An 18,819-nucleotide genomic window follows, 5' to 3' on the forward strand; every position below is an offset into this window, starting at 1 on the left:
GACACTAGTGATCTGATTAACTCCATAATTAGCCAAAGAATCCACCTTCATCGTCAAGGCTTTAAGCTGCACAGATATAGCAGTAGCTGCATCTACCTCCAGAATTCCTGCTACCTTGCCCTGAGGTAGTCTCTGAGAAGGATTCTGGTATTCATTAGCACCCATCAGTTCAATCAATTCGTAAGCTTCATCATAGCTTTTAGCTCACAGGGCTCCTCCTAATGCTGCATCAAGCATGGGTCTAGAAGTTTCACCCAACCTATTATAGAAGCAGTTAATGATCATCCAGTCAGGCATCCCATGATTAGAACACTTCCTTAGCATCTCCTTATATCGCTCCCAAGCCTTACACAAAGACTCTCCAGACTGCTGCGCAAATTGAGTAAGAGCATTCCTGATTGCAGCCGTCTTGGCCATAGGAAAGAACTTAGTAAGGAACTTCTGAGCCAAATCTTTCCATTTAGTGATAGAACCTGGTGGTAGAGAATGTAACCAGCTCTTAGCTTTATCCCTCAGCAAGAATGGGAAGAGCCTTAGCTTTATAGCATCTTCAGACACTCCATTGAACTTAAAGGTGTCGCAGATCTCGATGAAATCTCTGATGTGCATGTTGGGATCTTCTATAGGAGAACCCCTAAACTGAACTGAATTCTGTATCATCTGAATCATGCTAGCCTTGATTTCAAAAGTGTTAGCCGTAATGGCCGGTCTGACAATGCTAGACTGAATATCATTGATCTTTGGTTGAGAATAATCCATCAAAGCCTTTGGATTCGCTTCTGGTTCACCCATTGCAACAAGAGCTTTATCTTCTTTCTCAACTAAGATTTCTTCTTCAACTTTCTCCTCTGTAAGAAATTCTTCGAAAACTTCCTTAGCTACTACAACTTCTTCCTCAGCTTTATCCAGTGTTCTCTTACGCGATTGAGAACGTGTATGCATACAGCTCGCTAGAGTACCTAAACCATGTTAAGGAAATAAGTAAGTAACAATGTCCAAGTTACTGAACTTTAACGAATACTGATGACAAACACATAAACTAAAAATTAACCATGAGTCCCCGGCAGGGGCATCAAAAACTTGTTAGAGCTAGAACACGCACTAATAATCACTCAAGTATATGCGATCGCAAGTAATATAGAATTAATTCTAGTTCGTTCTCGCAGAGACTAGTTAAGTTAATTTTAATCAATGTTTCTATGCAATAATGTTGTGGTTATTATTCAATGTTAAGACGAATAATAAATTGAGGTTGTTTATACTACGATTAACTAAGAGATTATACTAAAGAATATTAACTAAGAGAATTTAAAAGAGTTAATTACTATATGACACAAACATGGGATTCTAACTTCATTAAATACTTCATTCAATAGCCTTTTCGTTCTAAACCTTAGCATGCAATGGTGATTACACTAATGAGATAACATGAAACTGATAAACACCAACTTTCGTTGTACGATTACCCTACTACCAGACATCCACAAAAGAGATAGAAACTGAATAAACACCAATTATACTAAGACCCTATATATCTATAGAATTTGACAACATAACGGTTTAATGCACAAGTTATCTATCATGATTACATAGGGCAAGTAAGATGATTAAAATTACCTACGAATCATGCATATCAATACATGAACCTATGCTAGCATGGCAAGTTCTAAACCCCTAAATTCACTTTCACTTCATTAGAGATTAACACGCTATCTTATAATTTCGTGATGCTCATAAGACGAATAAGCACAACCAATACTAGGATATCATACAATTACCACACACTAAGGCATTGAAACAAATTAGCTAAAGAAATCCATAAATAAATCTGCTAGAACCCCACGATAACGATTAGCCCATAATCGGACTCATCATCAACATGGGTTCCGATGAAAGCATGGTATAATAAACGTAGTCTTTATACGGAATAAAATATAAACCAAGTACAAAACAAGAGAATAGTTTCACACGCAAGAAAACTAGCATCCAAAGTTATAACTTAAAACAAAGAATCACAAGTATAAACTAGATCCTCTTCGCCTTGGTTGAATTGTGCTCTACGGTCTTCTTATGCCTTCTCCTTAAGCTCTGGTACGTCTTGTTATGAAAAATGATCATAAGTTATGTATATATAGCAGCCCATGCAGATTAGAAATCTTCTAGATCAAAATCAGAGTAGAAAAAGGATTCTGAAAAATTCTGACCTTGCGCGGCCGCGCGCTTGACCAACGCGGGCGCGCTATACTTCTGCCATCCTGGCGCGGCCGCGTGCTTTACCAGCGTGGGCGCACTGTCTCTCTGGATAATTTTCTGACTTCTTCTTCTCTTGCTGATTTGAGTTGGTCTTTTCACGAGTTTTTATTTTAGACACCATCCTAACATCAAATTAGCATCAAAATAATGCTAAATCACCTGGATTCTTGATAAATGCTTGAAATGCAAAACAGTACAAAAACACGTTAAAAACACTAACAACTTGAGTACAAAACATCAATTTAAAGCTTTACGGAGCGTTATAAAGTGACATAAATTCCACTCAACAGTTCCCTCAGTTCTTCTGTTGATTCATCATTCTGATGGCAGCCCTAAGATTATGTAACTTTAAATTTCCAAGAGATAGATCATCCCCAGAAACCCAATTTTCTTTCCATCAGGATTAAAGATTAAAACTTTAGTCCCTACACTCATTTCTATCTTGGCTACTCCAATAGGCATATCAACAGTATATTCAAATTGATAAATATAATTTGGAATGTAATTTGATTTGTAAGACATTCCTCTCTATTTTAACTGTATCAGGTTCTTTATGAATGCATACCATATGGCAGTTACAGAATTTGTTACCTTGAGATTGTAGCAATAAGTTCCAATTCCTGCCATGGTTTGTCTCTTAACTGTTCTTGATTCAACCTTAAGCTTCTCTCAGACTTTAGAAAATAAATTATTTTCTCTTTAACATGATCAATAACAATTTACATTGATATGATCTTCTGTAAGTCTTCAAGCATTATATTGTATCCAATTTCTGTCAAATAAGAATGCTTTCTTAGAGTCAAAGCATCTCCTACAAATGGATCATCAGCATTTAATCTTCCAAGACCACTTGTGATTCCAGGTTGTCTAGATCGAGAACTTCCACTAAAAATCTTCTTTAATGTTTCAGAAGAATCTCTTCTAGGTGCTGGTTTCTTGCTTCCCCATAATAGCTTCTTTTTTCTTTAAAAGTTCCGACTTATCAGAGACTACGTCTTCAGAATCACGATTTGATAAATCAGCTTGAATTGGGTTTGAAAAATCATCAACATGAGTAGAATCAAAGGTTTTGATTGGTTGAATAACAGCTTCTTCTTTAACTTGAGCAATGTCAGAGGTTAAATTCAATTTATCAGCCCAGTCATATAATGACTCGTGTATTTCTGTATTATTTAAATATGTAATTATGGAATTAATAAATGAATGATATATGTGTATAACTTCTGTCAGCTATGTGTGTAAATTATGGTGTCCAGAGTGGTTCGTGTAATTAATTATGGACTTGTATTGAATAGTTTCCACTTTTAAAGGTGGATTTAATACAAGTTTATGTGTGTAAATATGTAGATTGTCTCTAAAATTGATTTTATGACTTTATAATTTCAATATTTATTTTTGGGATTTTATAAAATTTAAAATATTTCATTAATTATTTAACCCTGTATGATTTTCTGATTGCATTTATCTGTAAAATCCGTATTTAATTCCAGAATTCTTCAAAAATTTTGAAACTCGTATTTATCTAAGTTCGGATTATTCTGAGAATTATAAAATTATTTTTGGAATTTTCGGAGTTAGTTTCACCCGCACATCGATTCGTTTAATTGATTAAAACGGGTATGAATTATGTTTCGGAAATTATTTTAAAATTACGAAATTCATGTTTTTATAAACTTCGGGATATTGGTAACTTTTTAAGACTAACTTAATAATTTTCGGGTTATTTTCGCCTGCGCAATGGTTCGATAAAATGCGATATACAGAGTAAAATTTCGGCCTTAAAAGGATAAGTATCAATTTTGGATACGTGTCTTAACTTCCTTATACTTCAGAACACGCGGCATGTTTTGGTTGGGCAGAGAAACAAAATAATTTAATATAGTATTTTCATCCCCAATTTATTTTCTCCCTCTTAAATCTCCCACTCTGGTCTCTGCATTTTATTCCCTGTTCGGGTTTGCTGAATTCTGGGAAGCCTCATGGCTACTTCGAATTCCGGCCGCCCCTTTTATGCTTATCTGGCTGTTTTTGGTAAGTTGCCACCTGCTTCGGCGGGTTGGTGACTCCAGTTCTGTTTTTGATTGGTCTGTATATATATATGTACGCATATATATATTTTTGTAGATATGTGTGTGATTATCTGTGTTGCTGCGATTTGTGCTTCCGGCTTGTGTTTTCCGGCCACCCGCGCGTGTATGCGTGTGGTGGTGGTTTGGCATCTGCTGGTTCTTGCTGCATCTCTTATTTTCTTCCTTTTTCGGCAATTTTTGTCATTGCTCTATTACCACTGGGTGCTTGCACGCGCGTGTTGCTCTTTTGGGCTGCGTTTTTGGGCCTGTCACTTTGGGCCTTGTTATTGTTGGGCCTCTAATGAGGCTAATTTGTGCAGTTGGGTTGAATAGTTTAAATTCTGATTTAATTCCTTTTAATGCAGGGATTATTTGAATACATATTCATGATATTAATTATTCGTGCAGAAATAGTTTTAAAATAATCGGTGGAATTTACGTTGGAAAGCCGAAATTTATCGGGTACCAATAAATTTTACCGCCGTCCGCGATGAATTTCGATGAGCGGACGGTGGACCGTGATGAATTAATTCTGAGTCCTAAATTATAAAACAATTAATTAGTTTATAAAATTATTTTTCGGTATGATAATTAATTATTGTAAATCGAAGTCGGGCACATAATTTGGATTGTGATTGGTGGATGTTGTTTGATTGCCTGATTGATTGGTTATTGTGACGTCGATGGTATTCGACGGGTAGTCCGATAAACGAAGGAGACGCTGCCCGATTTTCGAATGTAAATAGTTATATAGTTATAAATAAATATTTTGTATAATATAACTAACAACTTGTCTCCTAAAACGATGAGTATATGCGTTTTCCGGAAACGAATATTGAATCGAGATTTGAATATATGAACCCTGTGTGTTACGTGTACTATAGTAATGTGCATAATTACGAGTCGGCTTTGAATAATGTTGGGTAGAATTGGTATCGAGGATATGTCAAGCATACCTAGACGTCTAACGTAGGATATTTCGGCTCTGTAGGTTCTAGTCGAAGGACTCAAGAATTGAAGTCGAACTAAGATAACCTAGTAATCAGTCGACAAGCGCATCGAGGTTCCAAGTGAAGAACCCTGAGAGTCTTGAATACAATCTTGAGATAGATTACTTCAAATCAGGGATGTCTTCTAGTGAGACAGTCATTTTTCCATGAGAGCCTGAACGTTCAAGTCTATCAAAATCAGTCAGTGATAGTTGTAACGCTCTGCAAGGCAAGTACCCCTGACCATTCTTTTATGGTTCAGTATATGTGAATAGCTAATTTTTTAATCTCATAATGGAACATAAACGCTTTAAGTTATGTATCCCCTGTATTTGAAAATGTTGTTTAAAATTATGTCTTGGGGAAAAGTAACTTCTGAAAACACCTATCTCTAAACATGATTTAAATGAAAAGAGTTTTGAATAGTGTGCTGTGACAAATGGTTTTGAAAAAGAGATAGGTGAAGTGATTTTGGAAACTGGATAAAGGGACTATTTTAATCCACCTATGTCATGGAAGGTTTTGATCCACCTATGTCGTGGAATTTTGGAAAGAGGCAAAAAGGGAATTCAGTTGATCTATTGGAGTTGCGTAAGAGGCCCGTTATTCGGTAACGGCCCAGCATGTGGTTGGGTAAGTGGCTAATTGGATTGGGCATTCTGTTTAACCGATTAGTCCAGCGTGGGGGAAAGACCTAGCTAGTCTTTTCCCAAGTTTCGGAACACATTCTATTTCTGGATGGCCGCTAGTCGCTGTCCGGTGAGGGTAGATTGATCAACTATCTTCACCCGTTAAACGTCCAATAGATTTGATTGATTCAGTTTTGAAATTGATTAATAATCCAACTTGCTGAGACAGATGATTTGAAAATGAAATAGCATGCTAAGCTTTGATTCTGGTAATTATACACAGCACACAAATGATATTGTTGTTTCTCGGAGCATGCTAGTTTTGAATATCCAGTTTATGAATGTTTAATTATTTTCTAACGAGTTTGAATTCTGTTCCTATAACTGCTTTACTTTAAACTATTTTATTGTTATTCATATAGTGGTACTGCTGAGCAATTGATTGCTCACCCTTGGAGAATATTTTATATATGTATTGCAGATGCCTAGGAGATTCTTCCGAGATAGTCAGGGCAGAGTTCCAGTTCCCTTCGTGTCAGACTCCTCTGAGATGGTTGTGCTGGACCAAGGGTGGTCTGTTGAGTTGCTGTGTTAAGCTAGTTGTGTCGAGATGATTGCTGTAAGTTGGTTTGTGTCAGTTGTAACCTAAATCATACTTAAACCTGGCAAAGATCTTGGTAAAAGGGTCGTAGTTATATCCTGTTATTGAATTGTATATCTTAGGATTGTTCTTATGGTTGTTGATGATGTCAACTCCTGACCCCTGGGGTTGAGGCCGTCACAGTTGGTATCAGAGCTACAGGTTTGAGTCCCTGATTTAGGTTATGGGTAGAGTCAAAAGAGTGAAGAAAGGTTTGTAGATAGATGTGAGTCAGCAACTCAATCAGAGGAGTGAGTCTATGAGTTTAGTCAAGGGTTTCAGAAGCGTAATCCTAACGTTTATCGAGGATTGACTGGAACTGCCCTAACCTAGAGTACGTTTCCTTCGCATAGATATTATTAGTAACGTTCAGTAGAGATTTCTAGTTTTCCCTCGAGAAAACGAGTCTGATTGCGAAGATTCAGCATTGGGCGGGCTCTTGTTGTGTCAGCTGTGAAGACGCTAACATTATTTCTAGATATCACCTTTTCTATGTCAAGGAATATTATTGGCCCGGTTGTGTGACCTTGGCGAGTTCGGATAGCATGATAATAGCCAGTGGAAACAATAATAGCCAAGTGTTATAATGAATGTGGATCAGAACGGGAGGTAGTATCTTTGAACCCTGATACTTCTTCCTGGAAGTGTATTTTTATTTCCAGAGTCTTTGTTTGTTATTCTATAAGTTGCTTACTTTTCTTGTGAGAAAGTTGTGAACCCGAAGTAAGCTACTTAGGGTTCTGTTGATCTCATTACAAATCAGATTCTTTCTTTTCTATTTGTGAATTTCTTATCTAAACATTATTTCTTGTTTCATTGATTCTATCGGTTGATTGGGGCAAACAATGCATATGAATTGACCATTTTTCTATGTGACAAAAGGGTCTGGTGGGATGCCACCAAGTTATGTATTGTGAACTGTGCGATACTAAGACTGGTCATCTTATGTACTTGTATGGTTGCTCTCAGTCATACCTACATCTTCTTCACTTCTTTCTTATTTAATTCCCTTGAGCCAGAAATTTCATTATATATTCTATTTTTGCGATTAGGTGGTCCTTGTTATCGAAAGCAAGTAAGAGCGACTATCGGGAAGAACGAGAGTCCTATATCAGGATATCATTTAAGAATAATGGTAGCAGCGAGGATTCAATCTAATAATGGATTTATAGCCTCGGGAAAGGTAACTCATTGATGGTTGAACCACTTGAGGATGATAAGGAAATCATCCCTAGAGGAATGGTTGGTAGAAATTTGGACCATGGCGCCTAGAGGAGTCTAACATTCCTTAAGCTTGACTTAAATTACTAGTGGGCTCTGTGTAGCTGGTGGCTGTTATAGCCAGCCAAGTTTCATTGTATATCAGATTGGTATTAATATGGTAATGGAGCAGTGATGGGAAGTTGTTCAGTTGCTGTTGTATTGAGGAGCTATGCTATGGTATTCGGTTTCTTTGTATTTTAGATTTCCTGAACTGTTGTTGATTATGTTACTGTTATTGTTGCTATGATTACTAGTGCTGTTAATCTAGATTTCTTTTATAAATGGACCCCGATATTAAAGACCTGGGTACTGTGATTGGGCAGCATTTTCCTGATATAGGTGCACCGTTTAAAAGGTGATACCTTTTGCCAAATAATTTTGTTATGTTTTGAATAAACTTATTTCTTTAGCTCAGGAAAATGCCACCCAACAAGGTTACCCAGTCTAAAGAGAATAGTAGTAGTTTTTTTGTGGGTCCAGTTATCAATAAAATTCTGGATTTGTTGCGCCAGCAGTAGCAACAACAGTTGCAGTTAATCCAACAGGTTCAGCAGTGGTAACCACTGTTGCAGCAGCAACAACAAGGAGTGAATCAAAGTGCTAGTTTTAAACCTTTCTAGAGTGTCAAACTTCCTGAGTCTCAAGGTGAACCTAATCCAGTAGCTGCTAGAGCATGGTTAAAAGAGATGGAGAAAGCTTTCAATCTTGTTCAAGTAAGTAATAATTTTAAGACTGATTATATAAATCACTTTTTTAAAGAATGAAGCGAATTACTGGTGGAAGTTAACCAGAGCGTTAGAAGGAGAAGGCCCTGTATCATGGGCTATGATTACTGAATTGTTTTTGGAAGGGTATTTCCCAGATTGTGTGCGGAGTCAAATGGAAATCAAGTTTCTAGAAATAAAACAAAGTGAAAGAAGTGTATTAGAATTTGAGGCCAAGTTTACAAAATTGGCCTGATTAGTTCCTGAGTATGTAAGTACGGAGAATCAGAAGGTAAGGAGGTTCAAATAAGGGTTGAAGCCTGAATTCGCAGAGGAGTTGTGGCATTGTAACTCAAGACATACTCCTCTATGGTTCAGGCCGCCCTGGTAATAGGAGGTAACCAGAAGTTGGCTATTAAGGACAAAAGTAATAAGAAAAGGAAATCGGAAAGTGTTGTGAACAAGGCAGACCAAGGAGAATCCAGTCAGAGATTTGAGAATCGGTTTGGCCGAAGCAGGGGTAAGAAAATTTGGAAACAGAGTTTATCATAGAAAAATGTGCAATGTTTCAAGTGTGGACATAAGGATCATTATGCATCGGAATGTAATCCAGAAATCCAGGAGATTATGTATCACAATAATGGAAAGAGTGGGTATATTGTAAGGAGTTGTAGAACGGTTATTCAAGATAATACATCCCAAGGGCCAACATCCAGTTCAGCTGGAGATAGAAATTTTAAAAGAGCCAAGGAATTAAGCGTTTAGAAGTTGGGCGTAGTTGTAGATGATTTGACACCCTCTAAGCTAGAGGGGTTTGATGTGATTCTAGGATTGAGTTGGTTGTCCTGTATTACGATAAGAAGTGGTTTTTATTAGAAGTGAAGTGTAAAGTGTACATAAGCCAATAGTAAGGTAAGTTTCTGGATGCAGAAGCAATATAAGGAATTTTTCCAATCATGCGAGAAAAGAAGTAATAAGTTAAGGACATAAGGTAGATCCACCATCTATAAAGATACGAAGAAGAAAATACTGAAGCTGGAGGAATTTTGGGTAATGAATAAATGCCATGGAGTCTCTGGAGGCCAGTGGAACGAAATAATTAGTTGATAACGATAAAAGTTATTAGCACGGAAAGTGAGCATACCAGATATAGTTCTCTGGGGGTGCACCAGTGATGTTGCTGGAAAGAGGAATGAAATTATGAGATTGTGTACTGATTATCGGTAGTTTAACAAAATGATATATAAGAACAAGTAACCTCTATAAAGTACCTGGAAGTAATGGAGAGTAAGTATATGAGATCACTTTTCAATCAGAAGGAATGGGAAGAATCAAGAAGTGTTAAGAAGAAGTTATGAATCAAGAATTGAATGTGATTAAGATTCCTGAGGAATTTGAAAAGAGTGAAAGTTGGAATTCGAATACCGAAAGGTGATAAAAAGTGAATATATGAAATTACTTTCTAGCCTAGACGGATGAGAATGAGTAAGAGGTGTTTGAATGTTGGAACTAAGTTGAAAATGAGTACTACTTATCATCTTTAGATGAAGGGTCAAAGTGAGAAGATGATTCGGACAATATAAGAAATGTGGAGAGTATATGTGTTGGGTAGACAAAGGAAACTGTAATAACCCCAATTTTTGAGAAATTTTGAAACCCTTATGAATAGTGTTTTTGCTGAACGAGAAAACTTTTCATGCCACGCTATGTAGGGGTTCTGTTATTGATCTTATGGGATATTATTAGTACTCTATGTGGTATATAAGTGTATGTAAAGATCGTCAGAATCCAATTCCGAACACTTTGATTTTTCCCGGAAATCCACAAGATACGGAGAGAATTGAGTATAAGGTAACAGGATAAAAAGGATTTAAATTAAAGGATTATAGGAGAGGGTCATAGAAGGAATACAATATATTGAGAAAGGTTAAGGGAACCTAAGTAATAAGATCCCGGGTATGATCCCTCAAACGATAAACAAGAACGAAAGATAAGCGAACCGTAAAATAAATAAGTGACCAAGAGACAAGCTTGTACAAGAAGCCAGGGACTGTGACATCATCAAACCACAAGGTGTGGACAAGTGGGAGCATTATGACATGTGCAAGGTGACATAAGCATGACATGGGAAGGAAGGAGGTGTGGTGGCTTTGTAACCACACAAATTCAAGGGCAAGAAGGTAATTGACTAAAACAAGCACAAAAACCAAGCAACCAAGCCAAGAAAAATCATTTTCATCAAAAATCAAAAAGCAACCAAGGCTTTGTTCTTGAAGCTCTCGGCTTTTTACTATTCATTAGGCAAGAATTTTCAAAAATTCAAGATCCAAGCTTCCTAAATTGGTGAGTAAATTCCCTAATCATCTTCATGCTTAGTTAGGGCTATACCATGAGTTTAAGCCATCAATTTCTTCTCAATCTTCTCCATTTAATCAAAGAAGAAGACTATGAATAGTGTTTTCAAGTTTTTTTACTTGAAGTTTTCTTGTTTTTCTTGAAGATCCAAGCTTTCCTAAGACTTCTCAAAGCTTCTTAAGGCTTCCTAGCTCATCCCACCACTTCAAGGAAGGTATACCATCTCCAAACCCTAGATCCCTATGTATTATAAGATGATTTTAATTGGTAGGATGATATTGTAGCTTGTTGTTGTGATTTAGAGTTTGGGATTTGGAATGGTAGTGAAATGGAATGGTAAATGTTGTGGTTTTGATTAAAAGAACTTAAGTATGGTTAAACTAAGCTTAGGCATAAGTATAAATGATTAAATTGAATTGGTTGGGGTTGTTATGATGTGATGAGGATGGATGTTGGTTGTATGTTGGATTTGAGGTTGGTTTGTGGTTGGTTTTGAATGGTTAAAAATTGGGAAATCGCGTAAACATAGCCGTCGTAACGTCCGATTTTCTTTGGACTGTTTTTGTGCATAGCATTAGGACCCGAGAACCCCCTGCTAGATTATGACCACTGCCATGTTTAGATAGCTCATGTTACGAGCTTCGTTTTGATATGTAGTTCGTTCGATTCCGATGCACGGTTTAGGAGAAACGACCGTTTCAAGTAACGGCGTTTCGCGAACGAAACTTTTTCCCTCGCCTTACTTTGAAATGTAGGTTAAAGACCAAAAAGGGTTAATTAATGTATGAAACATTTATGGTAAGTGTGTTAGGCAGTTGGTAAGACACTCGCGAAGGAATCGCTTTAAAACTCGTAAAGGTTAAATTATTAAAAATGGTGGAGCCGAGGGTACCCGAGTGACTTAAGCAAATCAGTGAGCGCAAAACAAGCGTTAGAGTCTAAGTTAGTTAAAGTATAGATTTACAAGTGATTTTGGTTTAATTCCAACTTACTTGTTGTTTATAGGTTACCAGACTCGTCCCGAGCCTTTTATCACCCCAAGTCGCTCAGGCAAGTTTTCTACCCGTTATACTGTTGTTGTGATGTAAATATATGTATATGCATTATCTTGTGATAAGTGCATGATTGTTATTAGCAATTCTTGCGATATATTGTAGCATGTGATATGGTATATATGCATGCCTGTTTCATATTCTTGAAATATATATCTGTTGGTTCAGTTGATTATACCTATGCTAGAGGATAGCGGTATCTTGCATATACCCTTAGTGTAGGGACCCAAAGGTGAAAAAAAATTTCTAAAACCGGGAGTCGAGGATCCCGAGTAGATTTTGTATATATATGGATATGGATATATATATATATATATTTATATATATATATGGTTATAGTTTTCCAAACTATTAATCGAATAAGGTTTATTCGATAACTTTAAACTTTATTTTATTTAATGAATATTATTACGAATATTCATTCGAGGACTTATGACTCCTTTTATTTTATTATTTGAATATTATTTGAATATTCATTCGAGGACTTATGACTCAGTTTATATTATTTAATGAATATTATTTGAATATTCATTTGAGGATCTATGACTCCGATTATTTGCTGAGATATATTCTGTATTTTATTAAAGAATAATGTTTCGATAATCAAACTTATTTTCGGTTATTCAAATGAAGATAATACTTTCATATAAGTATATCTTTGGTTATTTAATACTCGTTTCAAGTATAAATTTTAATACTTCTACTTCAATTATTTTTATAAAGATTATTCTTTATTTGAATATTATTTAATTAATAATATTCAGTCATTTTCTAAATATTCTGGGGACTGATTTACTTCATTAAATCAGCTTTACTCCAAACACTCTATAAAGTGTTTTCGAGTCTTCAAAATGATTTTTAAAAGTTAGAGCGGATCCTAAAACTCATTTTTTTTATATTTAAGATCTTCCTTTTTTAAGGGGATTTAAATACTCGCTCAAAACCTGAGGGATCCGGCTCTGTGGTGTATTTTATATTCGCAACAAGGTTGCAGTTTTGGTAAATGAATTGATTACTTACCCAACATTCGGGAAGTAAGTCCATCTATTGAGTCGGCATAAGCAACATGGGCTCAGTGGGCGTCCATGATAGTGTAAGTGGCTCAGTGGGAGTCCATCAAATGCATAAGTGGCTGAGTGGCAGTCCAGCATAGGTCCTAATGCGGCCAGGGTGATGACCAGTGGGGAATTCGTCCATCTACTAGTAGAAAAGGTTACTTATGGGTATCTTTGCCTGATCAGCAAGATATCTGGTTTATGCCAAAATTCTTTTCCTTTCCAAAATTCATTGGATGTTTCAAACTCTGTTCATACTTTATATAACAGAGGTTCCAGGAAATGTTTAAAGAGATATATATGTGGATATATATATATCGGGACTAAATAAAGTATCTCGTAACTTTATTTCATTCAATAATATTTCAAAGATTGAATCTATTCAAATCTTGTCTTGTAGTCTCATCTATGTGATGAACTTTTGAAACTGGTTATAACTTGAACGGTGGTAGTTCAAGTAGTATTGGGAAAGATATAAGTATATTGGGGTATTTGGTAACCTCATCTTTTAAACTTATATCTAGTTAATAATTGTCTTATGAATGACAAAGATTTTCAGAAAAACGTTGAGACAAGGTTAGATGTATGAGATCACCTTGCAACGATATTTTTTTATATATACAGTTATACACTGGGATTTTGTGTATATTATGCATGGAAGAGGACTTCCAATATTTTGAAAAGTATATATGTATATATACTGAATATTTTGCTACTTCATCGCATTAAGATATCAAACTTGGTTCATTTCTTTTGACCAAGACTTTCATGAGTACTATGAGAAGGCTCATATATTGTTAATCATTATACATATTATTTTGGTGGGCTTGCTGCTCACCCTTGCTTTCTTCTTTCATCACACAACATCAGATAGACAAGATGAACCGGACCAAGCTTCCGATTCGCAAGAGGTTAGGAGACGTTCCGCAGTTTTCTATAAGCACTGATGCCGCCATAGCTGAGGTAGGAACTACCAATAGGCTAGGCTTTCAACTTTTGATGTATCAGATTATGTATATTTATGAATTGTAATAACGGCAAAGAAATGTAAATTTATTCAGAAACCTGTTTAAGGTGTATTGGCATATAATTGTGGAATAAAACGACTTGTGATTATTTTTGGATATTCATCTCTGAGACTATAACTTGTGGTGTGTGTGTTTATTGTGGGGTCAAAGTACAGAGTAGTTGATTATTTATTAAGATTGGGTGTTGTTAAGGGAAATGGAACTCGTGATGACCCGGATCCCCGACCCCGGATCTGGGGGTGTTACAGAAATGGTATCAGAGCTAAGCGTTATAAACCTCAGAGATGATGGGACGTTAAGATAATAAGTTAACTAAGATAATAAGAACTCTTGCCAAGTTCATAGTCGGACTACCTAACGTAGTACTGACAGTTAAAACCCTTATGGGAACCCTTATAAATATCGTGATAGGAGCGTAGTTCGTTATCGTATATGGTAGCGGGACACCGAACCCTGAGGTTGAGGAGCAACAACGCGATGATGTTTTATTACTTATTGGAGATCGGATTGTGGATCCGATAGAGTGTCCTAATGCAGGACCGGATGATGTTGATATTGAGGATGTAGCGGTTGAGGATGTTGTCCTAGAAGGGATAGTTGTTGAGGAGGATCCCATGGAGGATCCTGACAAGATTGGATAAAGGACCACTGATGAATTGATGACCATGGTTAGGTCGACTACCAGAGGTAGGATTGGCCGGTCACTACCGGAGGTTCGTTCAAGTTTGTAAAGATAGTAGTCCCTTTAACGCGGCTTACTCGTAAGACTGAGAAGTTCGAATGGATAGAGAAATGCGAGAACAGCTTTCAAGAACTGAAGCAGAGGTTGGTGATGGCCCCTATGCTGGAGTTGCCGGATGGAAAAGGAGATTTTGTGAAGTGTAGTGACGCTTCGCACAAGGGCTTAGGCTGCGTGCTTATGCAGCACGGTAAGGTAATCGCGTACATGTCAAGACAATTAAGGTAATATGAAATTCGATATCCCCGCCCATGAGCTTAGGCTCGTGGCAATAGTTTTACCCTAAAGATTGGAGGCACTACTTGTATGGAGAGAAGTGCGAGAATTACCTCAGCCATAAGTGCTCTAGTACATTTTCACGTAGAAAGAGCTCAACATATGCCAGAGGAGGCAGTTAGAGCTAATCAAGAATAATGATTGGGAGATTCTTTATCATTCGGGGAAAGCCAATGTGGTGGCTGATGCCCTTAGTAAAAAGGAGAGACTCAAGATGATAATGCCTTTGGGAGAGTTTATAAGAGATTTTGGAAATAGTAGTGAAGGTAACCGGAGCCGGTACCGAAAAGCTGTTTGAGATTGCAATAGAGACCGAATTATTGGAAAAGAGCATATTGTGCCAGAAAAAGTGATGAATGAAGGCAGAGAGCCAACAATTAGATAAAAGATTAATACTGAGAAAGATGATAAAGGAATAATGAGGTATTCCTACAGAATTTGGGTTCCAAATGTTCAAGAGCCTAAAGATGAAATCTTAGATGAAAGCTAGTTTGAGGAATAAGATTTAGAGAAAACCCTGAACGTGATAGTCAGGGTGGTCGCCATCAAGATAGAAGGAACCCATAACATAATGAAGTGGAAAATGAGGATTGTAAATTAAAAGATGACCCCAATTATGGGGAGTAGGATGAAACATTTCATACTAAGGAAATAGAAAGTCGAGTAAGGAAAGGAGACCCGAGACGGTACTCCTATACAGCAATTCATGGACCTGTCTAGACAGAACTTAGACTATTATCCCCAACCACCACCTTGAGGAAACAATGCGGTGAGAAATTCTTTCAAGACGTTTAAGTTGCTAAGCTCTCAGAGTTCCAGGGAACAAGCTGACCCAGTCGAGGCAAGAGCCTGGCTAAAGGAAATATAGGAATCATTTGAGATTCTAAATGATTGATGAACCACAAAAGACTGTTTTTGTCACTTACCCTCCTAAGAGAGAGACCACCCGCTGGTGAAAGACCAAGGAAGGCACAGAGCAAGAGATTATAATAAACTGATTTAAGTTCAGTCAATTGTTTTCAGGAAAGTAATTCCCAAGGTTATGGAGATAGTGTAAAAGCTTTAGAGCCAGAACAAAGGCAGACGAGTATGATGAATTATGGATCTAAGTTGTAAAAGTTATCAAGATTTGTTCTGAGGACACGAATCCAGAATGACGGGATGTTTGAAATCAATGCTTATGTTGTGTTGGTTCATGAAATAATGACAAGAGAAAGGAAAATAAAAAGAAACTGAAGTGGAAAGGAATATAAAGGCAATAGAGTTTGAGGTATGATAAGGGAGTTGGGTATGAGGAAACCCTAAAGACTCGTAGCAATAGAAATAGAAAAGTATGCATTCGTCAGGATGAGGGTGATTCACCATGAGTTAAAATTGATGGTTGAAGGCATAAGAGATACATATATTTTATCCCCTGTAAGTCGGGAGGATTCGAGGAAACCTTGAAACAGTTCGAAGGATAAATAATGAGACGTGGATAGACTGAGGAGACAAGGAAGTAAGAAATTAGGAAAATTGGATGAAGGAAGTGACCTTCAAGAATGTGAAGTGTAAGACCGGTGGCTTGATACCCAGAAAGGGAGACGCCAGGTATGAAAGATATCCCAATATTGAGGTGACTGTTGAGATAAACAACAAAAGTAAATAAGGAATTATTAAGAAGAAGTTCACGTTGAACATGACCAATATCTTTCAGAACCTCCATGTTATCATTACCAAATCAGGAAAGAAAAGCGGATGACCATTGTTATCTTTTGGAGGCCATATGGATTGACCTCAATTTGAATAAGGATGCTAGTATGAAGTTAGGTATAGACTATCGAGGTGGGAATGATGAATAAGATAATCTATCAAGGATATATGACTTGATTTATCCGTGGAAGGATGCAGGTACCTTTTAAAGGTGGAATTAAGGATAGAACATTGGTAACTTAAAATGAATCCTAGGGGACTGCATAAAGGTTGGCATGTCACCCTTAATAGGGACAGTATGAGTTGTGACAGTATGATTGGGAAAGGGTTAAGGTAACAACAACCTTTAAGAATCAGTGGAGAAATTTTTCAGAAGTATATAGACAATGGCTCTAGTAGTAGTAAATGGTATTTTGATATGCCCTGTATCTAAGGAATACAGGAGGAACGATTGAAGGATAACCTTAGAGGTTTTACAAGGAGAAAGGAAATATTCGAAATTCTCAAGAATAAAAATGTTGATAAAGGAAATATGACAAAATTATAATGTTGCCAAGTGGGGCACGTGTTAAACCACGAGAAAGTATGGATCGAACCAGTAATGGTTGAAATTATTCAGGGCAATTAGGACTTAAGATAAAAGATGTTCTAATTATGATTGAGAGTCAGTCATGACAGTGATTAACCTCTAAAGACTGAGGCAACAACTTATGGAAAAATGGTGATTTTTTTTTTCTTATCAGATGTTAAGGAAAACATCTTCACATAAGCTGTGATTGAAATGAGGTAGAAAATTTAGTTGAAGGTGGTTAAAAGACATTGATTATAAGGAACTATTACTATCAGGGAAGGCCAAAGAGGTGGCCAACACTTTAAAGGTAAGAGGATAATTATAGGCGCGTGTGCCAAAAGAATATAGTGATGATGGTTAAAAATGTGAAGGTTGAATTATGGTTAGGAAGATTGTCATTCCTTCTGATGACTGTGCAATACCCAGCCGTAATAGTAGTTGGTAAAGGTTTAATTCGTGTAATCGCCATGAACGGGCTATCTATCTTAGAAGGTCCTATCTTGAGATAAGCCAGGACCATGTTTCAAAAAGGACTAGATGAACCCTTGAGTTAATTCTTCTATTTAGGGCGTATGATTAAGAATGGTATTAACCTGCTATCGTTGCTTTGATTGAAACTCTTCTGCACTTTTATCTGCTTCATGTCATGTATGTATGTCAGGATCAGGAGTGTTCTTCATGAATCAGGAATGGTGATTATGTTACCTCCTTAGAAGGATTTGATACGAGATGTATGGACTCCGTATGGTTAGCTATTAAGACTTCATGGAAAATGAATGAGTACAGTAGGTCAGTGGTGGACCATAGTAAGGTAGCAATGATTCTGCGAGTAATGGGCTGTTTACAACCGTGAGAGTTGTATTGAATGGGTGTTGAGATTGAGTACCACTAATCGGGTCGTAGTAGTGTATAAGTTATCATTGATAGACTAATTAAGTAGAGTATCTACCTAGTGAATTATAATTCTTTCTTATCAATAGAGAGTCGTATTATTATACGAGGAAGGTTGCGGTGCAAGCATAGAATTCAAGTAACGATGATGTCTAGAATGAGATCCCAGATTCGATGTTCGATGTCGAGGGAGTTTCAAAGGTAATTGTGTATAAGCTCAAGGAAGAGCATGGGTCCATAGAATGATGGACGGGATAGCGAAAATATTTAAGCACGTGAAATGCGATGCTATAATACTTGATGTTGATATAAATACATATATGTTTTGTTCTTCTATGACAAACCTCTATAGTTCAGAGGTAGATTCCAAGCCAGATATTTTGTGGCAGTATATTTTTTTTCATATATACAATTCTCTTCAGTTCGTTCTTTTCTCTTCTTTTCATTTCATGTAAGCTGAGAAGAACAACCCTTCCAGAAGGGGAGGTATTGCCGAATGACTATCTATCTTTGTGATAGAAGCCTAGTAGGATACCACATGTTGTTTAATTGCTTGTCAAGTACTAAAGGCTGGCCACCTTCTGTACTAACTATGCGATATAACAAGTGTTCA

At 36.8% G+C, this 18,819-nt stretch overlaps 1 non-coding gene across 1 annotated transcript; it reads left to right on the top strand.

The window, feature by feature from the left end:
- Window positions 1–295: 295 nt before the first annotated feature.
- LOC141675648 (small nucleolar RNA R71) lies at window positions 296–402 on the top strand. Its single transcript, XR_012556291.1, has one exon. It is a non-coding gene; the product is annotated as a small nucleolar RNA R71 (small nucleolar RNA).
- Window positions 403–18,819: the final 18,417 nt, after the last annotated feature.

The sequence above is a fragment of the Apium graveolens genome, chromosome 7, assembly GCF_009905375.1.
Source record: "Apium graveolens cultivar Ventura chromosome 7, ASM990537v1, whole genome shotgun sequence".
In the NCBI taxonomy this organism is placed as follows: Eukaryota; Viridiplantae; Streptophyta; class Magnoliopsida; order Apiales; family Apiaceae; genus Apium; species Apium graveolens.